This window comes from Cetorhinus maximus, unplaced genomic scaffold (genome assembly GCF_964194155.1).
Source record: "Cetorhinus maximus unplaced genomic scaffold, sCetMax3.hap1.1 HAP1_SCAFFOLD_480, whole genome shotgun sequence".
Classification (NCBI taxonomy): Eukaryota; Metazoa; Chordata; class Chondrichthyes; order Lamniformes; family Cetorhinidae; genus Cetorhinus; species Cetorhinus maximus.
Genome location: NW_027596422.1, coordinates 1 through 23426, shown reverse-complemented (window position 1 = coordinate 23426; position 23426 = coordinate 1). Strand labels below are relative to the sequence as shown.

At 46.0% G+C, this 23426-nt stretch overlaps 1 protein-coding gene across 2 annotated transcripts in view; it reads right to left on the bottom strand.

The window, feature by feature from the left end:
• The window catches only part of LOC144673803 (EVI5-like protein), a 113292-nt gene extending 102117 nt beyond the window's left edge, over positions 1–11175 (bottom strand). For both annotated transcript variants that reach the window (XR_013574426.1, XR_013574427.1), the window contains exon 1: positions 11073–11175. The gene's annotated coding sequence lies outside the window, so the exon portion shown is untranslated. The remainder of the gene's footprint in view (positions 1–11072) is intronic.
• Between the last annotated feature and the right edge of the window lie 12251 nt (positions 11176–23426).

Genomic DNA, 23426 nt, shown 5'->3' with positions numbered 1-23426 from the left:
CCCAGACCACAGCTACACAGCACACTGCCCTAACCCAGACCCCATCTACACAGCACACTGACACACTGCCCCAACCCAGACCCCATCTAACACAGCACACTGCCACACTGCCCTAACCCAGACCCCATCTACACAGCACACTGACACACTGCCCCAACCCAGACCCCATCTACACAGCACACTGACACACTGCCCCAACCCAGACCCCATCTACACAGCACACTGACACACTGCCCCAACTCAGACCCCATCTAACACAGCACACTGACACACTGCTCCAACACAGACCCCATCGACACAGCACACTGCCCTAGCCCAGACCCCATCTAACACAGCACGCTGACACACTGCCCTAGCCCAGACCCCATCTAACACAGCACACTGACACACTGCCCTAACCCAGACCCCATCTACACAGCACACTGCCCTAGCCCAGACCCCATCTAACACAGCACACTGACACACTGCCCCAACCCAGACCCCATCTAAACAGCACACTGGCACATTTCCCCAACCCAGACCCCATCTACACAGCACACTGACACACTGCCCTAACCCAGGCCCCATCTAACACAGCACACTGCCCTAACCCAGACCCCATCTACACAGGACACTGCCCCAACTCAGACCCCATCTACACAGCACACTGCCCTAACCCAGACCCCATCTACACAGCACACTGACACACTGCCCTAACCCAGACCCCATCTAGCACAGCACACTGACACACTGCCCCAACCCAGACCCCATCTACACAGCACACTGACACACTGCCCTAACCCAGACCCCATCTAGCACAGCACACTGACACACTGCCCCAACCCAGACCCCATCTACACAGCACACTGACACACTGCCCCAACCCAGACCCTATCTAACACAGCACACTGACACACTGCCCTAACCCAGACCCCATCTACACAGCACACTGACACACTGCCCCAACTCAGACCCCATCTAACACAGCACACTGACACACTGCCCTAACCCAGACCCCATCTACACAGCACACTGACACACTGCCCCAACTCAGACCCCATCTAACACAGCACACTGACACACTGCCCCAACTCAGACCCCATCTAACACAGCACACTGACACACTGCCCTAACCCAGACCCCATCTACACAGCACACTGACACACTGCCCCAACTCAGACCCCATCTAACACAGCACACTGACAGACTGCCCTAGCCCAGACCCCATCTACACAGCACACTGACACACTGCCCTAACCCAGACCCCATCTACACAGCACACTGACACACTGCCCTAACCCAGACCCCATCTAGCACAGCACACTGACACACTGCCCTAACCCAGACCCCATCTACACAGCACACTGACACACTGCCCGAACCCAAACCCCATCTACACAGCACACTGACACACTGCCCAAACCCAGACCCCATCTACACAGCACACTGACACACTGCCCCAACCCAGACCCCATCTACGCAGCACACTGACACACTGCCCCAACCCAGACCCCATCTAACACAGCACACTGACACACTGCCCAAACCCAGACCCCATCTAACACAGCAAACTGACACACTGCCCTAATCCAGACCCCATCTACACAGCACACTGACACACTGCCCCAACCCAAACCCCATCTACACAGCACACTGACACACTGCCCAAACACAGACCCCATCTAACACAGCACACTGACACACTGCCTTAACCCAGACCCCATCTAACACAGCACACTGACACACTGCTCCAACACAGACCCCATCGACACAGCACACTGCCCTAGCCCAGACCCCATCTAACACAGCACACTGACACACTGCCCTAACCCAGACCCCAGCTACACAGCACACTGCCCTAGCCCAGACCCCATCTAACGCAGCACACTGACACACTGCCCTAACCCAGACCCCAGCTACACAGCACACTGTCCTAGCCCAGACCCCATCTACACAGGACACTGCCACAACTCAGACCCCATCTACACAGCACACTGACACACTGCCCTAACCCAGACCCCATCTACACAGCACACTGACACACTGCCCTAACCCAGACCCCATCTAGCACAGCACACTGACACACTGCCCTAACCCAGACCCCATCTAGCACAGCACACTGACACACTGCCCTAACCCAGACCCCATCTACACAGCACACTGACACACTGCCCAAACCCAGACCCCATCTAACACAGCACACTGACACACTGCACTAACCCAGGCCCCATCTAACACAGCACACTGACACACTGCCCTAACCCAGACCCCATCTAGCACAGCACACTGACACACTGCCCTAACCCAGACCCCATCAAGCACAGCACACTGACACACTGCTGCAACCCATATCCCATCTACACAGCACACTGCCCTAACCCAGACCCCATCTACACCGCACACTGACGCACAGCTACAACTCAGACCCCATCTACACAGCACACTGCCATAGCCCAGCCCCATCTAACACAGCACACTGACACACTGCCATAGCCCAGACCCCATCTAACACAGCACACTGACACACTGCCCTAACCCAGACCCCATCTACACAGCACACTGACACACTGCCCTAACCCAGATCCCATCTACACAGCACACTGACACACTGCCCTAACCCAGACCCCAGCTACACAGCACACTGCCCTAACCCAGATCCCATCTACACAGCACACTGACACGCTGCCCTAACCCAGACACCATCTAACACAGCACACTGACACACTGCCCTAACCCAGACACCATCTAACACAGCACACTGACACACTGCCCAAACCCAGACCCCATCTAACACAGCACACTGACACACTGCCCCAACCCAGACCCCATCTAACACAGCACACTGCCCTAACCCAGACCCCATCTACACAGCACACTGACACACTGCCCAAACCCAGACCCCATCTAACACAGCAAACTGACACACTGCCCCAACCCAGACCCCATCTAACATGGCACACTGCCCTAGCCCAGACCCCATCTAACACAGCACACTGACACACTGCCCTAACCCAGATCCCATCTACACAGCACACTGACACACTGCCCTAACCCAGACACCATCTAACACAGTACACAGACACACTGCCCCAACCCAGACCCCATCTAACACAGCACACTGACACACTGCCCTAACCCAGACCCCAGCTACACAGCACACTGCCCTAGCCCAGACCCCATCTAACGCAGCACACTGACACACTGCCCTAACCCAGACCCCATCTACACAGCACACTGGCACACTGCCCCAACCCAGACCCCATCTACACAGCACACTGGCACATTTCCCCAACCCAGACCCCATCTACACAGCACACTGACACACTGCACTAACCCAGGCCCCATCTAACACAGCACACTGCCCTAACCCAGACCCCATCTACACAGGACACTGCCCCAACTCAGACCCCATCTACACAGCACACTGCCCTAACCCAGACCCCATCTACACAGCACACTGCCCTAACCCAGACCCCATCTAGCACAGCACACTGACACACTGCCCTAACCCAGACCCCATCTACACAGCACACTGACACACTGCCCCAACTCAGACCCCATCTAACACAGCACACTGACACACTGCCCTAACCCAGACCCCATCTACACAGCACACTGACACACTGCCCTAACCCAGACCCCATCTACACAGGACACTGCCCTAACCCAGACCCCATCTACACAGCACACTGACACACTGCCCTAACCCAGACCCCATCTACACAGCACACTGCCCTAACCCAGACACCATCTAACACAGCACACTGACACACTGCCCTAACCCAGACCCCATCTAACACAGCACACTGACACACTGCCCTAATCCAGACCCCATCTACACAGCACACTGACACACTGCCCTAACCCAGACCCCATCTACACAGCACACTGCCCTAACCCAGACACCATCTAACACAGCACACTGACACACTGCCCTAACCCAGACCCCATCTAACACAGCACACTGACACACTGCCCTAATCCAGACCCCATCTACACAGCACACTGACACACTGCCCAAACCCAGACCCCATCTAACACAGCACACTGACACACTGCCTTAACCCAGACCCCATCTAACACAGCAAACTGACACACTGCCCTAACCCAGACCCCATCTAACACAGCAAACTGACACACTGCCCTAACCCAGACCCCATCTAACACAGCACACTGACACACTGCCCTAATCCAGACCCCATCTACACAGCACACTGACACACTGCCCTAACCCAGACCCCAGCTACACAGCACACTGACACACTGCCCTAACCCAGACCCCATCTAACACAGCACACTGACACACTGCCCTAACCCAGACCCCATCGACACAGCACACTGCCCTAGCCCAGACCCCATCTAACACAGCACACTGACACACTGCCCTAACCCAGACCCCATCGACACAGCACACTGCCCTAGCCCAGACCTCATCTAACGCAGCACACTGACACACTGCCCTAACCCAGATCCCATCTACACAGCACACTGACACACTGCCCCAACCCAGACCCCATCTACACAGCACTCTGGCACATTGCCCCAACCCAGACCCCATCTACACAGCACACCAACACACTGCCCTAACCCAGGCCCCATCTAACACAGCACACTGCCCTAACCCAGACCCCATCTACACAGGACACTGCCCCAACTCAGACCCCATCTACACAGCACACTGCCCTAACCCAGGTCCCATCTAACACAGCACACTGCCCTAACCCAGACCCCATCTACACAGCACACTGCCCCAACTCAGACCCCATCTACACAGCACACTGCCCTAACCCAGACCCCATCTACACAGCACACTGACACACTGCACTAACCCAGGCCCCATCTAACACAGCACACTGACACACTGCCCTAACCCAGACCCCATCTAGCACAGCACACTGACACACTGCCCTAACCCAGACCCCATCTAGCACAGCACACTGACACACTGCTGCAACCCATACCCCATCTACACAGCACACTGCCCTAACCCAGACCCCATCTACACCGCACACTGACGCACTGCTACAACTCAGACCCCATCTACACAGCACACTGCCATAGCCCAGCCCCATCTAACACAGCACACTGACACACTGCCCTAACCCAGACCCCATCTACACAGCACACTGACACACTGCCCTAACCCAGATCCCATCTACACAGCACACTGACACACTGCCCAAACCCAGACCCCATCTAACACAGCACACTGACACACTGCCCAAACCCAGACCCCATCTAACACAGCACACTGACACACTGCCCTAACCCAGGCCCCATCTACACAGCACACTGCCCTAACCCAGACCCCATCTAACACAGCACACTGCCCTAACACAGACCCCATCTACACAGGACACTGACCTAACCCAGACCACATCTAACACAGCACACTGACACACTGCCCTAACCCAGACCCCATCTACACAGCACACTGACACACTGCCCTAACCAAGACCCCATCTAACACAGCACACTGACACACTGCCCCAGCCCAGACCTCGTCTACACAGCACACTGACCTAACCCAGACTCCATCTAACACAGCACACTGCCCTAACCCAGACCACATCTAACACAGCACACTGACACACTGCCCTAACCCAGACCCCATCTACACAGCACACTGACACACTGCCCTAACCAAGACCCCATCTAATACAGCACACTGACACACTGCCTTAACCCAGACCCCATCTAACACAGCACACTGACACACTGCCCTAACCCAGGCCCCATCTACACAGCACACTGCCCTAACCCAGACCCCATCTAACACAGCACACTGCCCTAACACAGACCCCATCTACACAGGACACTGACCTAACCCAGACCCCATCTAACACAGCACACTGACACGCTGCTCCAACCCAGGACCAATCTAACATCACACAAACACACTGCTCCAACCAGGCCCCATCTGACTTTGCACCCTAACACACTGCCCCAACCCAGTGATAAAAACAAAAAACTAAAAGCTACTGCGGATGCTGGAAATCCAAAACAAAAACAGAATTACCTGGAAAAACTCAGCAGATCTGGCAGCATCGGCGGAAAAGAAATCAGTCAACGTTTCGAGTCTTCATGACCCTTCGACAGTTCTGCCGGCCACTGATTTCACCCTAAATCCCACAAAGACCATGTAAACTGCACATTTCTTAACTTGCAGTTCAATTCAACCTTCCACAAAACAGCAACCCTGTAGGGTGGTGTAATAATGCACTACCCCATAAACTGATAGGAGAATAACACGTACAATGCCTCCAAAAAAGCTCAATCTCAGCATTGTCTGTTGGCACAAGGTTAAGGTTCACAGCAGCTATGCTGTAAGAGAGAGTGCAAATCAAAAGATAATGAACCCTTGCAAGAAAGGTACCTCAATCAGCTTGGGAGGTTTTCATCTTCATATAGATTGGACAAATCAAATTGGCAAAGGTAGTCTGGGGGATGAGTTCATCGAGTGTATTCGGGGCAGTTTCTTGGAACAATATTTTTCTGCTACCAGCCAGGCAACAGTATTTTAAGCATAGATGGTAATGTGTAATGAGACAGGATCATTCATTAATGGTCTCAGTGAAGGATCCTCCAAGCCAAGTGTGGTCATAACATGATAAAATTTCACATTCATTTTGAAGGTAAGAAACTTGGGTCTGAAAATAATGTGTCTTAAACTTAAACTTAAATAAAGGCAATCACAAAGATATGAAGATAAAGTTGACTCAAAAAGACTAGGAAAGTAATTTAAAAGGCAAGATGATAGAGAAGCAGTGGCAGATATTTCATAACTCTCAGATATATTCCATCGAGAAAGAAAGCATCTAGAAGATGGATGCATCATCTGTGGGCAACTGAAGTAGCTAAAGATGATATTAAATTGAAAGAAATGGCATATAATGCTGAGAAGATCAGTGGTAGGCCAGAATGTTGGGAAAACTTTAGAAATCAGCAAAATACACTTAAAAAAAGATTAGAATGCAAATAAACTAGCAAAAAATATTAAAGCAGACAGTAAGGGCTTCTGTAAGCATAAAAAAGGAAAATAGCTTCAATGTTGCTGTGGTACAGAGGGATCTGGATGCCCTTGTACATGAATCATAAAAGAGTTAGCATACAGGTACAGCAAGTAATTAGGAAGGCAAATGGGACATTGGCCTTTATTGCACAGACTATAAAAGTAGGGATGCCTTGCTACATTTGTATAGAGCGTTGGCAAGACCACATCTAGAGTACTGCAACCAGTTTTGATCTCCTTACCAAAGGAGGTATATGCTTGCATTTGAGGGAATTCAGCAAAGGTTAATGAGATTGATTCTAGGGATGAAACAATTGTCTTATGGGAAGAGGTTGAGCAAGTTGGGCCTATACTCATTGGAGTTAGGAAGAATGAGAGGTGATCTTATTAAAACCAGACTAGATTCTGAGGGGCTTGACAGGGTAGAGGCTGAAAGGACCCTTGTGAGAAAATCTAGAACTACAGGGCACGGTTTCAGAACAAGAGGTTTCCATTTAGAGGCAAGCAGGAACAACTTCTCTCAAGAGTTGTTAATCTCTGAAATTCTATACCCCAGAGAGCAGTGAAGGCTGGGTCATTGAATATATTCAAGGCCAAGTTAGACAAATTTTTGATCTATAAGGGAGTCAAGGGTTACAGGGGATTGGCAAGAAAGCAGAGTTGAGGCCACGATCAGATTCGGCCATGATCTTATTGAATGGCGGAACTGGCTCGAGGGGCCGAATGGCCTACTCATGCTCCTATTTCTTATGTTATGTTTCTTATGTAAAACAATTCAAAGGTAGCAACAATTAAATTGCATGTTAAAAGAAGAGGGCAAAGAGCTCATTTTTAATTGTGGGAAATAGAAATTTTACTTCAAGATTGCATTCTTGGCAGATGCAATGAATTCAGAAGTTATAACTCTATTTCCCAATTTTCAGTAAAACTGTTTATTTTGAAGAAAGGTATTAATACTGTACTTCTGATATCTCACATGCCCAATCACCACTAGTCACCACAAGGAAACCAGACATTCCCCAAGGGAAGTAGGAAAAGGAACCTAGACTGGTGTTAACTCAACTTGCTCACATCACAAAATACGATGTCAATGGGCCAATAAAAAAAATTAATTATTCCCCTGCCAGCCCCACATACCACAGAATTATTATGGCACAGGAAACCACCATTTGGCCCATCGTGTCTGCGCCTTCTCTCAGAATGAGCAACTCATCTAGTGCCATTCCTCCACCTTCTCCTCGTAACCCTACACATTCTCTTCTCAGATAACAGTCTAATTCCCTTTTGAATGCTTCAATCGAACCTGTCTCCACCACACACTCGGGCAGCACATTCCAGGCCCTAACCACTCGCTGCGTGAAAACATTTCTCCTCATTTTTCTTAATTTGTTCATGGGTTGTGGGCATCGCTGGCTGGGTCAGCATTTATTGCCCATCAGAACTGAGTGGCTTGCTAGGCCATTTAAGAGTCAACCACATTGCTGTGGGTCTGGAGTCACATGTAGGCCAGACCAGGTAAGGATGGCAGATTTCCTTCCCTAAAAGGACATTAGTGAACCAGATGAGTTTTGACAACAATCTACAATGGTTTCATGGTCATTATTAGACTTTTAATTCCAGATTTTTTATTGAATTCAAATTTCACCATCTGCCATGGTGGGATTTGAACCAGGTCTTCAGAGCATTACCCTGGGAATCTGGAGCACTAGCCCAGTGACAATACCACACCCCCCTCATATCAACAAACCAGGGGCACAAAAATAATTTTAGCCACAGTTACCATAAAATAATTCTCCTCAAAGTTATTTCATTCCTGGCTCTATTACAAATTTTACCACCTGCTGCACCTTCAAGAGAAGTCAATGATCTCTGCAAGGATGTCAAATTTTATGATTTACATTGTTCCAGTTGTACCAGAGAACCCTACAATCTCACTGAACCTACATCATTTAATGGTGAATTTGATCATTCATGTCTCTACATATCTCGAAAGCCTTGACTAATTCCATATCTTTAATCCGACGAGGGATTGATAGTTTGTGTCCGAGCGATAGCCTATCTTAAAAGAAAGCTGGCATTTACAGAAATCAACTTAATAATGGGCAAGCATTCCCTAAAGTCATGACACATGATTTCAGGCCTCCTGGGGCAACAGGCCATTTTCAATATATTTATTACACATTTATGCTTCCCATTACATACTTGCATGTTAATGCCATGAATAGCGGGTGTGTCAAATGCTCGTGTTATATCAGCTTGAATTGTGAAAATCAACCAGCAATACAATTTTGTTATTCCTTGTAAGTTGACAGGCTTGAGCTGTAGGGTACAAACGGCAAGTATTTGTAATGGTTCTAGTGTTTTTTTTTCATTTATTCTTTCATGGGATGTGGGCGCCACCAGCAAATCAGCATTTGTTGCCCATCCTTAATTGCCCTTGAACTGAGTGGTTTGCTTGGCCATTTCAGAGGGCAGTTAAGAGTCAACCTGGAGTCACATGTAGGTCAGACCAGACAAGGATGGCAGATTTCCTTCCCTAAAAGACATTAGTGAACTAGATGGGTTTTTACAAGTGATAGTTGCCATGATCACCATTACTGAGAGTCGTTTTCAATTCCAGATTTAATTAATTTAAATTCCACCAGCTGCCATGGCGGGATTTGAACCCATGTCCCCAGAGCATTAGCCTGGGTTACTAGTCCAGTGATATTACCATTAATCCACCGTCTCTCTCTAGTGTGATGGACAAAGTAACATACAACATGACAATACCTTGAAATACATGGGATTCTTTTTCCCCGATTTAAGTTTTAAGAAAGCTGTTGCACGTGTCTACCTGATAAACTACAAGCTGAAGGCACAGCTCCCGATGGTGGGCTAAATCAAGGGGGAAGTGCAAAAGAGGCCAGAGTCAGGAGAACAAAGAGTTCGGGAATGAAAGATGGGTCTAGGGCTGAAGTAGGTTACGGAGATAGGGAGGCACAAAACCATGAAGAAATTTAAACATGAGGTTCAGAATTTTAAAACTGAGGCACTAAAGAGTCAGCCGGGTCAGGGTACTGGGCAAGCAAGACAGGATAGTGCAGCAGAATTTCAGATGAAATGAAGTTTATGGAGGGTAGAAGATGGCAGGTGGGCTAGGAGTACAGTGAAATAATTGAGTCTGGAGGTGATAAAGATTTCAGGGGCACATAAGCTGATAGTTCTTGGAGGTGGAAGTAGGCAACCTATGTAATGGATAGAATACAGGTCACTCAAACTCAAGTTGTATAGGTTACCAAGGTTATAACCCCACGCCTGCAGGCTACGTAATCAAGGTGCAGTGTGTAGAGAAGGAAGAGAAGGGGTCCAAGGACACATTATTGGAAAATATTAAGTATGGTACAGGAATAGGAAGAGAAGCCAGTGCTGAAGATGCTCACTCTTACTTCAGGGTAGGTAAAAGTGTAACCAAGGGAAATGACAATAGGAAAGCATTGTATGGCCGGCCACAAAGGCAGCAGGTTGAGGACAATGACAAATAGTGCATCAGAGTCAGAGAATGTCAGAGAAAAGCAACCAATTACTCCAGAGTACAGAATAATTCCCACCTGTAGAAAATAATTCATTAACTTCAGGAGTCATTTAGAATCCTCTAATGTTCTGCAGAATCTGCTCAAAAATAATTAGCACGTAAGTGACTCAAGTGGGGCATCGCTAACACAACTCAGACCCTTACAGGAACACATATGGTATAAAGCTCCTGTCCTTCTGAAACATCCTCTGACTGACTATGGGCAGCATCACAAGAAAATAAGCTCAATAAAGCTAGTGATAAATAGCTCTCTAAACTGGAAGCTCTCTAAACATCAGACAAGGTTTGAACATTCAAATCAAACACAGGATTTGTGGCAGTTCATTAAATCTATACAAATAGAGGTGAGCTGTAAACAACTCTCTGCCCATCTATTTTAATTATGGGTACCATTTGGTGTTACGGTCTGAACTGTGACTGATCGCTGGTACCTCTTCTGTTTGGTTCCTGTCATCCATGTATACAAAAAGAACACTGCTCATGTCAGAAACGTACTTGCTCACTCACCATACAGACTCCACATTCACATCTGTCCAGCTTCCCAACATACGGAGCTTGAAATCGGAAAACCAGGTCTTGCCCCCAGGACTCAACCACAGGGAAAAGCTGCAAGAAATCAAGTTGACTTAGTTACTATGAGGAGTTTGAGGGAGCATCAATAAAGAATGTGTGCAATAATGTCATTTTCCATTCCACACAGGTGTACTAAACTGCTACACAAATGCAGCTTTTAGAATTACAACACATAGTATAGCTCACAGGAGAAAACCAGCCTGAAAACTTGCACCTATCAGCTCATCGCTCAAACTGCCCATTATAAAATTAGAACACACGGCAGTTCCCAATAGCCCTTAAAAAGATTGAATGCTGAACGTGGAGAGTGTAATAGATTCCCATCAGCCAGCAGACACCAGGCGTTCCCTCAAAATGGTGGAGGTGGAATGAGGGATGGGAGGGGGCGGTGGCACTATCAAGGACTGGAAGACACAAAGAGAAAAATCAGAGTGTCAAAGCCTTTGACTAATTGTGCTGGTCCCCTGCCAGCCAATTCAGAGCCACAGAGAGTTTCCAGTGAGTGGTCCAGACACCAAAGGTAACAGGAATATTACAGAATCCTTTATTGTACAGTATGAACAGAATGGGTCAGTACAGAGGGTTACAGTGGGGGGAGAAAGCAGTCAGGGTTTAGTCCACAATGTACCCACCAACCACTGAACATGGGCAGGATAGGTTTCGTTTATACCCTTTGTCCCTTACCTAATCTTGAGTTGAGATTAAATTAGTGGTTTAAATCAACTTTAAACCTTCTTGTCTGGTTTCCTATTGCCAGAAAATAATTGAAAAACAGCTGGAGCCTGCAGAACATCTCCAGTGGCAGGGTTTGCAAGATAGGGTAGAGACTCTAGAAAAAGTTATTTATTGACAGGTGCATAAATATTTCCACCAAAAGCAGTTTTTTGCTCCTATTCCACCACCTTTTGACACCATAGGGGAGCTTTGAGCTCATTGCTGTGCCGCCCCACCCCTTCCCCAAAATCACTAGACCCGTCTCTCACACACAGACACCATTCCTGGGTCTCACCAGTCGATTCATCAGATAACTCTTATCGACTGGTACTTTCAATATCAGCAGGCTGGCAGCAACAGAGCACATACCATCTCATAGGTCATGAGCTGTCAGGTAAAGTCCACAGCACAGAACACCTTGCTGCTTCAGGTACTGTTTGATTAAATCCACACAGTGGGACGAGGCTGACACTTGGAGGGCAGGAGGGTTATGCTCAGTCATCCATCATAATTTTAAAAAACAACACATTGATTCAAGGCTGCATCTTAAATTGGTAACCAGCCCTTAAATTGGTAACCACCATTTATAAAGGGAGAATTAATGTGGCAGCACTTCACGCGTTCTAGTAACTGGGAGATGGAGCTTCTCTGTTACAATCATGCCATCTTTTACCTAAGTATTGGTCAGAAAGAATGTGCTATATTCAGAGAGCATAAAACACATGGGGTCCACCTACAGGGATGAAACTGAACATGAGAAAATGGCTGGTGTTAAATACCCACAAACTGTAACACTGATCACTGGGACCCAGAACAGGAAGCTGGATAGCAAGGAGTTGGAATGGAAGAACACATTCAGCAAGGCTGGAAAGGTCTCCGATCCTGTCCCATAACTGCGCAGAGATAGCTGATTTCAGCCAGATGATTTCAGAAGTGTGTTCATCAGAATTTCCTTAATCAGTATGTTCCCAGCACAACAGGGAAGGAGACATAGCTGGATCTGGTTGTGGGGAACAAAGTGGTTTCAAGTGGATCAAGTGTCAGTAGGGAAACATTTAGGTGACAGTGATCATTGTATCATAAGGTTTAGATTAGCTATGGAGAAGGACAAGGAGCAATCCAGAGTAAGAATACTTCATTGGAGGAGGAACAATTTCAAGGGGGGCAAAAACGGATCTGGCCCAGGTAAGTTGGAACCACAGATTGGCAGGCAAACGTGCAACAGTACAATGGGCTACCCTTATAGCCTAAATAGTTCAGGTACAGTCGGGCTAAGGCAGGGCAACAAAAGCAGATGGATGATAAGAGAAATAGAGTACACGGATGAAGCACAAAAAGGGTGCGTATGACATGCCAGGTAGATAATGTTAATGGTCCGCTACTTATATTGTGAGAAGACACAGTTGAAGATCATTACTAATTAAGCACTTGGAGCACATCAAATTAACAGGTCCAGGCATCAGGCCATGGAGCGGGTCACTAGACCAGAACATCTGCCCTTCTTCCGCAGTTACGTTCACGCCCGGGTGTCCCTGGAGAGGGGGCAGGCGGTTTCCACTGGCGCACTTGAGGTCTTCCGCGACCAGTGGGTGTTGCAGAGGCTGGAGTTTATCATCGGTCCCAGGAACAGCTTTTTGAGTTTTGTTAAAGTGCCCCTTTAAGGGGCATTAATTTGTTTATTTTATTGGTTTCAAAACGAGCTTATAAATAGGGGATAGCTGGGACACTGGGTGTGTGGAAGCAGAGCTGAGAGACTGAACAAAGTTAAACAACTCTCAAAGAAAAGCTCTGTGTCTTGGTTTCAACTTCACCAACTGGTTTTAACAGAAAACAGAACAAGTTGAGAACCAGGCTGAATATAGAAAGTTCAGAGGGGAAGTGAAAAAGGAAATCAGAGGGGCAAAGAAAGAGTAGGAGAAGAGACTGGCAGCTAACATTAAATGGAATCCAGACATCCTCTATAAGCAAATAAATAGTAAAAAGGTATTGAGAAGAGGAGAGGCGCTGGTTAGGGACCAAAAAAGAGATCTACATGTAGAGGCAGAGTGCAGGGTTGAGGTACTAGATCCATCTGAATTTACCAAAGAAGATGCTGCCCAAGTCAGTGGAAGAGGTGTAGTTGAGATAATGGATGGTCTAAGAATTGATCAAGAGGAGATAGAGGAGATATCAAAAAGGCTTGTTGTAATTAAAGTCACAAGGGCCAGATGAGATGTTTCCAAAGATACAAAGGGAAGGGAGGAAAGTGCGGAAGCACTGGTCAAAATCTTCCAATCTTCCTTAATTAGGGGCTTGTGTCAGAGGATTGGAGATTTGCAAATGTTGCACCCTTGTTCAAAAGGAGTTACCCAGCAACAACAGGTCCGTCACTTAAACCTAAGTGGTAAGAAAGCTTTTAGAAATTCTAATCCAGGACAAGAGTCACTTTAACAAGTGCAGGCTAATTAGGAAAAGCCAGCATGGATTTGTTAAAGGCAAATCGTGTTTAATTAACTTGATTGAACTTTTTAAAGAGGTAACAGAGATGGTTGATGAGGGTAATGCAGTCGACATGGTATAGATGGACTTCCAAAAGGCAACTGATGAAGTGCCACATAATAAACTTGCCAGCAAAGTTGAAGCCCATGAAATAAAAAAGAGACGGTAGGAGCATGGATACAAAGTTAGCTGAGTGACAAGAAACAGAGCAGTGAACAGTTGGTTTTTCAGACTGGAGGAAGGTACACAATAGGGTTCTCCAGGGGTTAGTACAAAGCCAAGTTGACATGCAGTGCCCCAGATAGTAGCACTCCAACCTCTAGGTTACAAGGTTCCAAGTTCAAATACCACTCCAGAGCAGGAGGGCAAGGATCAAGATTGACATTCCGGTGCAGGTGGTGAGGGGGTGCTATACTGTCAGAGGCACTGTCTTCCAAATGAGACATTAAACTGAGGTCCCGTCCGTCCTCTCGGGTGGACATAAAAGATCCCATGGCACAATTTCAAAAAAGAGCAGGGGAGTCACCCCCACTGGCCTGGCCAATACTTATCCCTCAGTCAACATCCCGAAGACTGATTACCTGGTCATGATCACATTGCTGTGTGTGGAACCTTACTGGCCAAGTTTCCTACATGATAACAGTTACTACACTTCAAAAATAATTCACAGTAGTCATGAGAGGTGTGATATAAATGCAGGTCTATCTTTTCATAATCAACATTAATAACCTAGACTTGGATGTACAGGACACAATTTCAACATTTGCAGATGACAAAACTTGGAAGTATTGCGAATGTGAGATGAATAATGAGGCACTTGTGGAGTGGGTAGACATGTGGCAGATGAAATTTAATGCAGAGAAGTGTGAAATGATAATGCTTTGGTAAGAAGAATGACCAGAGGCAATAGAAAATAAAGACATAACTCAAGGGAATGCCAGAACAGACAGACCTAGAGGTATATGTGTGCAAATCATTTTAAGGTGGGGAAAGTGGTTAAAAAGACATACAGGATCCTTTACAGACAGGGGTATAGAGTACAAAGCAAGGAAGTTACAATGAACCTTTATAAAACACTGGTTCAGCCTAAACTGGAGTTTTTTTGTCCAATTCTGGGCACCACAATTTAGAAAGTATGTGAAGGTGTCAGAGAAGGTGCAGAAAAGGTTTACAAGAATTGTTCAGGAGGTGAGGGATTTTAGTTATGTGGACAGATTGGAGAAGCTGGGATTGGTTCTCCTTTAGAGGAAGGAAGGTTGAGAAGGAGAATTGTTAGAGGTGTTCAAAATCATAAGGGGTCTGGACAGAGTAGACAGGGAAAAACTGTTCTCATTAGTGGAAGGATAGTGAACCAGAGGGCACAGATATGAGATAATTGGCAAAAAGAAGCAATGGTGACGAGGGAAAACTTCTTCGTGCAGCGAGGGGTTAGGATCTGGGATGCACTGCCTGAGAATGTGGTGGAGATAGATTCAATCGAGGCTTTCAAAAGTGAATTGGACAATCACCTGAAAAGGAATTGCAGGGCCTCATGGAAAAGGCATGCGAGCGGGATTAGCTGAGTTGCTCTTGCTGAGGGTTAGCACAGATACGAAGGGCCAAGTGGCCTCGTCCGGCACTGTAATCATTCTATGATTCGACAGGTGGTGGTAAACCACACTGAGCCCAACACACATGCACAAGCAATTTGGAGGGGAAAAAAAATCAGCTAGAGCTTCCAGCCCCTACCCTGCCCAGTCAAACTGCTGGTTAACACTGTTGGCTGAGGTTTCTTTAGGATAAGGTAGGAAAATAAAAGAGGGAAAATACTCTGTCTAAACTCCAACATTGGCAATAAGCCAAAGCCTACAGAGAAAAGGCAGCTGAGAGGAGATTTGATAGTGTTCAAAATCATGAGGGCTCTGGACTTATAAGACAGGGAGAAACTGTGCCCATACGTGAAAGGATCGAGAACGAGGGGGCACAGATTTAAAGTAATTAGTAAAAGAGGCAAAAGTGATATGAGGATAAACCTTTTTACTCAGCAAGTGGTTAGGGTTTGAAATGCACAGCCTGAATGTGGTGGAGGCAGGTTCAATTGAAGCATTCAAAAGGAAATTAAGACTGTTCTCTGAAAATAAAGAATGTGCAGGGTTACAGGAAGGCAGTGGGGGAATGGTGCTAGGTGAGTTGCTCATGCGGAGAGCAGACATGATAGGCCGAATGGCCTTCTCCTGTGCCGTAACAATAAAGAAACAGCCAGTAACAGAGGTGCTGTTTGTCGTAATATTGCACAATTGCAGCAAAAGCATAAAATGAGCAAGATCCAAACATCATCATCTCTTCCCAAATCCAATGGACACTCTCTGAAGTCCAAGTAGACAAAGGATACTGAAAGGGTTACACGGGCAACTTCAGGATTTCTCCACATGATTTCTGCTACAATTTTGCCTCCATCAGTGATGGATTCATTTTCAAATACATTCGTCAGAAAGGACACATACATTTCTCTCTGAAACCCACTATCATGTTCTACATGGTGCATGTCAAGGCCAATCTCAGTACAACATATACAGGCAGGTACAAGTAGTAGCTAACTGCAGCCCTCTCCTCTCCTCTGTAAGCTTGCTCCTGCTCACGCCACTATCGCCTCGTCCGCTAGTTACAATCCTCACACATGAATGCAACTAAATAGGCAAGGTGGCACAAACTGATATGTTTCAAAGGAATCGGTTTTCTGTATTGTAACCACATTGGCTTGTATGTTGGAGAAACATGTCTTTGGCTCCCACAAATACAACCAGGTAGAAATCTCTCAAGGTCTTTAACCTGCGGAGGCTCGCTTGTCAAAAGGCTTTCCTTTATTGAGGAGGAAAATTCAGCCAAGCGAATGGAATAGGAAAGAGGTTTCCAGCTCAGACACTGCAACAACATGACCTCAATGCAGCATCACAGCCTGTCTCCTCGCCACAGGATGTGCTAACAGTGCTTCATTCCAAGAATCACCTTCACTCCTCTCAGTACTAACCATGGGTATAAGCATGCTTAAACCAATCTATTTTAATGCTTTTGTGATAGATTTTTGTAGGATTAAAAACAAGAATTTGCACATCATTCTCAAAATGGCCCAAAGCAGAGTCCAAGAATTACTTTTTTGAACAGTTACTGCTGCGAAACATCTGGGAAAGCCAATTTTCACACAGCAAGGTCTCTCAAACAGCAAGTCAGGAGCAAGTAGTTAACTATTTTAATGAGTTTTGGGACGGGGGGAATGGCAAAGACAGCAGGACTCTCTCAACTCTGCTGAATAGCACAAAGAGATCTCATATATATTAATATCTTAGCTGAAAGATAACACTGTGCACTCAGGCAACAGCACAGGTCATGCATTCAAGGGCAGGCGAGATGCAGCTTTGAGGTGAAGTTAGGCAGTTACAGGATCAGAGCTGGAAATCCCTTTCAGAGTCCGTCCACCAGCTCAACATAAACCTCCCACAGTAGACAAAAGCCAGTTTCACAGGTGTTCTTAAGAAACAACAATGCCCTGATTCTCTCAATGCCACACTTACAGAACCGCCCACTGTACACAGGAGAGCTAAGGACAGGTTTAAACTTCCAGCTGGCTGACTCAGGAGCAAGTGCAAAATCAACTAAACCACTCGGAACTGCTAAAATTGTCAAGTTAACTTGCTCCAAATAGAACCAAAAATATGGTTGCTGCCTAATCCAGTCTTGATTCATTATGATCAAAAGTGCCATCACTGCCTAATCCAGATTCAATTCACTACAGTCAAAAATACAGTCACTGCCTAATCAAGACTCGATTCACTACAGTCAAAAATGCAGTCACTGCCCAATCCAGTCTTGATTCACTACAGTCAAAAATACCATCACCGCTTAATCCAGACTTGATTCACCGCAGTCAAAAATAGTCACTGCCTAATCCAGACTTGATTCACTACAGTCAAAAATAGTCACTGCCTAATCCAGACTTGATTCACTACAGTCAAAAATAGTCACTGCCTAATCCAGACTTGATTCACTACAGTCAAAAATAGTCACTGCCTAATCCAGACTTGATTCACTACAGTCAAAAATAGTCACTGCCTAATCCAGATTTGATTCACCGCAGTCAAAAATAGTCACTGCCTAATCCAGACTTGATTCACTACAGTCAAAAATAGTCACTGCCTAATCCAGACTTGATTCACCGCAGTCAAAAATAGTCACTGCCTAATCCAGACTTGATTCACTACAGTCAAAAATAGTCACTGCCTAATCCAGACTTGATTCACTACAGTCAAAAATAGTCACTGCCTAATCCAGACTTGATTCACTACAGTCAAAAATAGTCACTGCCTAATCCAGACTTGATTCACTACAGTCAAAAATAGTCACTGCCTAATCCAGACTTGATTCACTACAGTCAAAAATAGTCACTGCCGAATCCAGTCTTGATTCACTACAGTCAAAAGTACCATCACCGCTTAATCCAGACTCTATTCACTACAGTCAAAAACAGTCATTGCCGAATCCAGTCTTGATTTGCTATGGCCAAAAATACAGTCACTGCCCAATCCGGACTCAATTCACTACAGTCAAAAATACAGCCACCGCCTAATCCAGACTCGATTCATGCACTGAGGCAATTAGTAAACCGCTCAAACCAGATTCACTTACAAATTAATTGACTTGAGATTTTGGACCATCTAACTAAACTAATTTTCCCCCTTGGGTGCCGAGCATCCATGATCCATAACACACAACTGCAACGGCAAATCAATCCAATTTCCCTTATTTGCCCAAATCACACAAAACTCTCTCTGGCAGCTTCCTACCAAAATGACATTGAAACCTTGCAGGTAATGCATAAGGAATCACAAAGTTGATTCCCCCAGCGGAGGCCAGATTAGGAAAGCTCAGGTTTGTCAGCCTGGAGGATAGGTGATTTATAGGACTGGACAAGGGAGTGACATGGGTAAATCTGGAATATCACTTTCAACTAAATTGATGGCAAGAGAACGGACCCAAGTTCAAGATAGTAAGAGATAGATTTAAGGCTGTTGTCAAGAAATTCTGAACAACACCATGAAGAATCAATGTCTGGAACATTCTTCCAGACAGAAGACTGGAGGCTAAACACACAGGAACCTTGAAGAAACAACTAGGTGCTGAAATGTGGACTTTGAAATATCTCGATAAATTAACTGAAATGTGCCAAATGGTCTTCTCATATGTAACTGGCCTTCAAAGTAGATCAAGGCTGTTTAAGTCATCCTGAACTAAATCAACCAAAACTCCTCCAGTTTAATGATTGTGTAACCAGAGGCATCCACTGCAGTTTTTACAAACACCGATGGACTTCTGGCTTTGAAACTAGAGAGAGAGACGGGAGTAAATCTACAGGTGCAGAATAGCACTCGATTCCAAGCTCGGCTTCACTATCCACTGTGGATGTACCAACACCACATGGACTATAGCACTTTAAGGCAGCAGCTTGCCACCATCTTGAAGAACAATTAGGGATGAGCAACAAACGTTGGCCTTGCCAGCAACCCCCACCTCCAATCAACACACACAAAAAATTCAGTCCATTTCCGCATTATCCCAAGAATCCAAATCCATGTTTCCCAATCACCTTGCAATGTGATTTTGCCAACATTCTCACTGCCAGTCTCACCGCCTAATATACTGACTTGAAGTCACACAAAATGATGTACCCCGTATCCTGCGTCACCCTCACCCTCCAACTCCATTCCTCAGCACTTCTGTCACCCCCAAAACACCACCCGCTCCACCTAAACTGTCCATCCAGCACATTTTTCTGTTCCCCTGATCAGTGTTCATACAACGCCCCCACCACACGGTAAAGCTAAGAGATCCCTCTGTGGCTGATGAGTTACTGAAGTGTCAATTATTGAGTTAACAACAATCCATTCCTAGAAAACCTCCACGGTTTATTTCACCAAAACGTAATTCCATACATCACACAGTAAAAGTCAGGCTGATAAAATGACGTATCCTGTGGCTAGTGCACTGTGTCACAAGGCCTGTTGTGTCTTCTAATATTAACACTTGAACCATTTTCTCCATCAGAATAACCTTGCAAATCTGCAGATAAAGAGCAGAAAGTGCTAGAAAGGGACTGGTCAGTCAGCATATCCAAAAGAGAAGCAACTGATTAATCTAACTCTGCTAGCTCCAACTGCCTTTTTTTGGACCAGGGGAGTGAACCAGAGATTTTCTGACAATACTGGGAGGGGAGGATTTGACCATTTTTATTTCTGGTCTTTTCCCCTCCAGCTGAGAGCGCGAGTCACTCACCCCTCGATTTATCATGCAAATTAAAGTTTCAAGGAGCTAGATAAAGCATAAACTGCTAGAAATACATTACGGCCACTCAGAATCTGTAAAAGCGCAATGGCTGGTTAACCTTTCAGATCACACTTAGAAATAAAGATAGGCAAATTCCAACTGATGCGACATTATTCTCCAGGTCACTCGCTCTTATACAAATACAGCTGGTGGAAGCACATATGTGAGGAGGTTATATCCAAAACCATAAACTCCCTTTTGGTTTCCTTGATGCCTACTTTAAATAATCCAATAATATTGGGTTGCCAAAGTGTTGCCAGTGGAAAAGCAGCTCTACAAATGCCCCTATTTAGGGGGCTTCACTAATTTTGACAATTTTAAAGTCTGCTCAGTTCATAGCACCCTCGCCTTTGAATCAGAGGGTTGTGGGTTCGTGTCCCACTCCCGGAAAACCAAGAACTGTGATTGTACTCGAATGAGTTGCAATCTGTGACTGTTGATAACTCAAAAGAGTTTGAAAGTCTGATTAACTAAAAGAAAACTATAATGCTAATCCAGAATGATAGCTTATCAATTAGGCACTCCACACACGTGGTGTTCACCAGACATAAAAGGGAGTTACAAGGTCACTCCAGTTGAGAAAATGTTTGAAATGTAAATACTGTAATAAGATGCAGGTTGGCTGCACTGGGCACACGATGTGCGTTTTCACAAACAAACAATGCTGGGAAAACACATTCAGCATGGGTGGAGAGAACAGGCAAGTTCTCACATGCAAACCTTCATTTGAATCTGAAGGTCTACACAAAAAACATGAAGTGGTTTGTTCTCTCCATGGGTGCCATCGGGCCCGAGTATACCAGCAACTTTCTGGTTTAAGATTAACAAAATAATACGGCACCAGAAGGAAGCCATTCAGCCCATCATGTCTGTGTTGACCCTTTGGTGGAGCTCTCTCATTAGTCCTGCACCCCTGCTCTTTCCCCATAGCCCAGAATTCTTTTGCATTACCGTCATGCAAACCTCATGTGAAAGTTACTATTGAATCTGCTTCCACTATTCCTTGTGGCAGTGCACTCCAGATCATAACTCTCTGTGCAAAAACTGTTTCCTCATGTGTCTCTGGCTCTTTTGCCAAGCACTGTAAATCCTTTGGTGACCGACTCTTACTTACTCAATCAAAACCATTCATGATTTTGAACAACTCTCAAATTTCATTTTCAGGTTTTTGTTGCTTTCTCTATATAAATATTGCTGCTTTTATAACGTAGAGTTCCCAGAATTACAAGTAATATGGGAACTTAACTATCAATGTCAGCTAAACAGAAAATGTTGGAAAGACAGCAGAAACAGATCAAGGTTTTGGTAAAGAACTGCCTCACTCTCGGTGGGTTTAACAGGTTACTGGTCCTCTATTGGAGCACATCTACACCTGGTGTGACACACTGAATCCTGACTGAGCCCAATCGGGAATGCCTGGTAAAGAAAATTCCCAATCCTAGCTCCACCCATGTGTTGCCCCACTTTCCCCTCCTGCAACGTTTACCTCTAGTGTCCCACAAGAATCCATCCTTGAATCCCCCTCCTCAACTACACGCTGCCCCACAGCTACAGCATCCTGAAACACAGCATGGGTTTTCACATATCCACTGACGACACCCAGCTCTCTATTTTGACCCTAACCTTCTGATTTGCGCATTCATTTTGTCCCGTTCCTCTATCCACCCAGTGCTCACTGACCTACATTGGCTCCCAGTTAAGCAGCATCACAATTTTATATCTTAATATCCTTTATACCTCACCAACACCTCTCTCAACTCCTCCACTGTTACTAAACCATCACTTTGCTTACTTGACATCCAATACTGGATGAAAAGAAACTTCCTCCAATTAATTATTAAAAGGCAGAAGCCATCATCTTCCACTCCTGCTATGAACTCCACTCCCGAGCTACCAACTCCATCCCTCTCAACTGTCTGGGGCTCAACCAGGTCGGTCACAATCTTGGTGCCATATTTGACCCTAAGATAATCTTCTGATTGCACATTCATTTTGTCCTGTTCCTCTATCCACCCAGTGCTCGCTGACCTACATTGGCTCCCAGTTAAGCAGCATCACAATTTTATATCTTAATATCCTTTATACCTCAATATCCTTGATCGCAAACTCCTCCATGGCCTCGTCCCTCCCTATCTCTAATCTCCTCCAGCCCACTAACCCTCCAAGATATCTGCACACCACTGATTCTTGCCTCCAGCATCCCCAATTTTAATTGCTCCATCATTGGTGGCTGCAGCCAATTCCTACACCCGCCTTAAAGCTCTCCAACTCCCTTTTGTCCTTTAAGACACTCCATAAAAGATAACCTTTTGACCAAGTTCTGTCATCCGTCCTAATATCTCATGTCAGAGGGTGTCAAGTTTTGCTTTACAATGCCCCTATGAAGCCCCATTGAATATTTTCTGATGTTAAAGGCACTCTGTAAATATACATTGTTAGTGTTAGTCTTGTTCCACCCTCTACAAGACAAACAGGAAACTCTGGGAAAAATGCCACACTAAGAATTTCAGGACCTGTCTGTATTTCACTCCCGTTCTGTATCCGTTTCCTCCAACCATTCATCTCTCACACGTTGCAGCCCCTCCCATTATCCTCAACATCCAGAACCCTGCGCTACCAATCTCCCCTCCCTCCCTCCCTCCTCTCTCCCCACCAAATTAGCATTCTTCCCTGCCCACACTGCCTATCATTTCTCTCTCTCCCTCATACCATCCCATCACACCCTACCTACCCTCCACATAC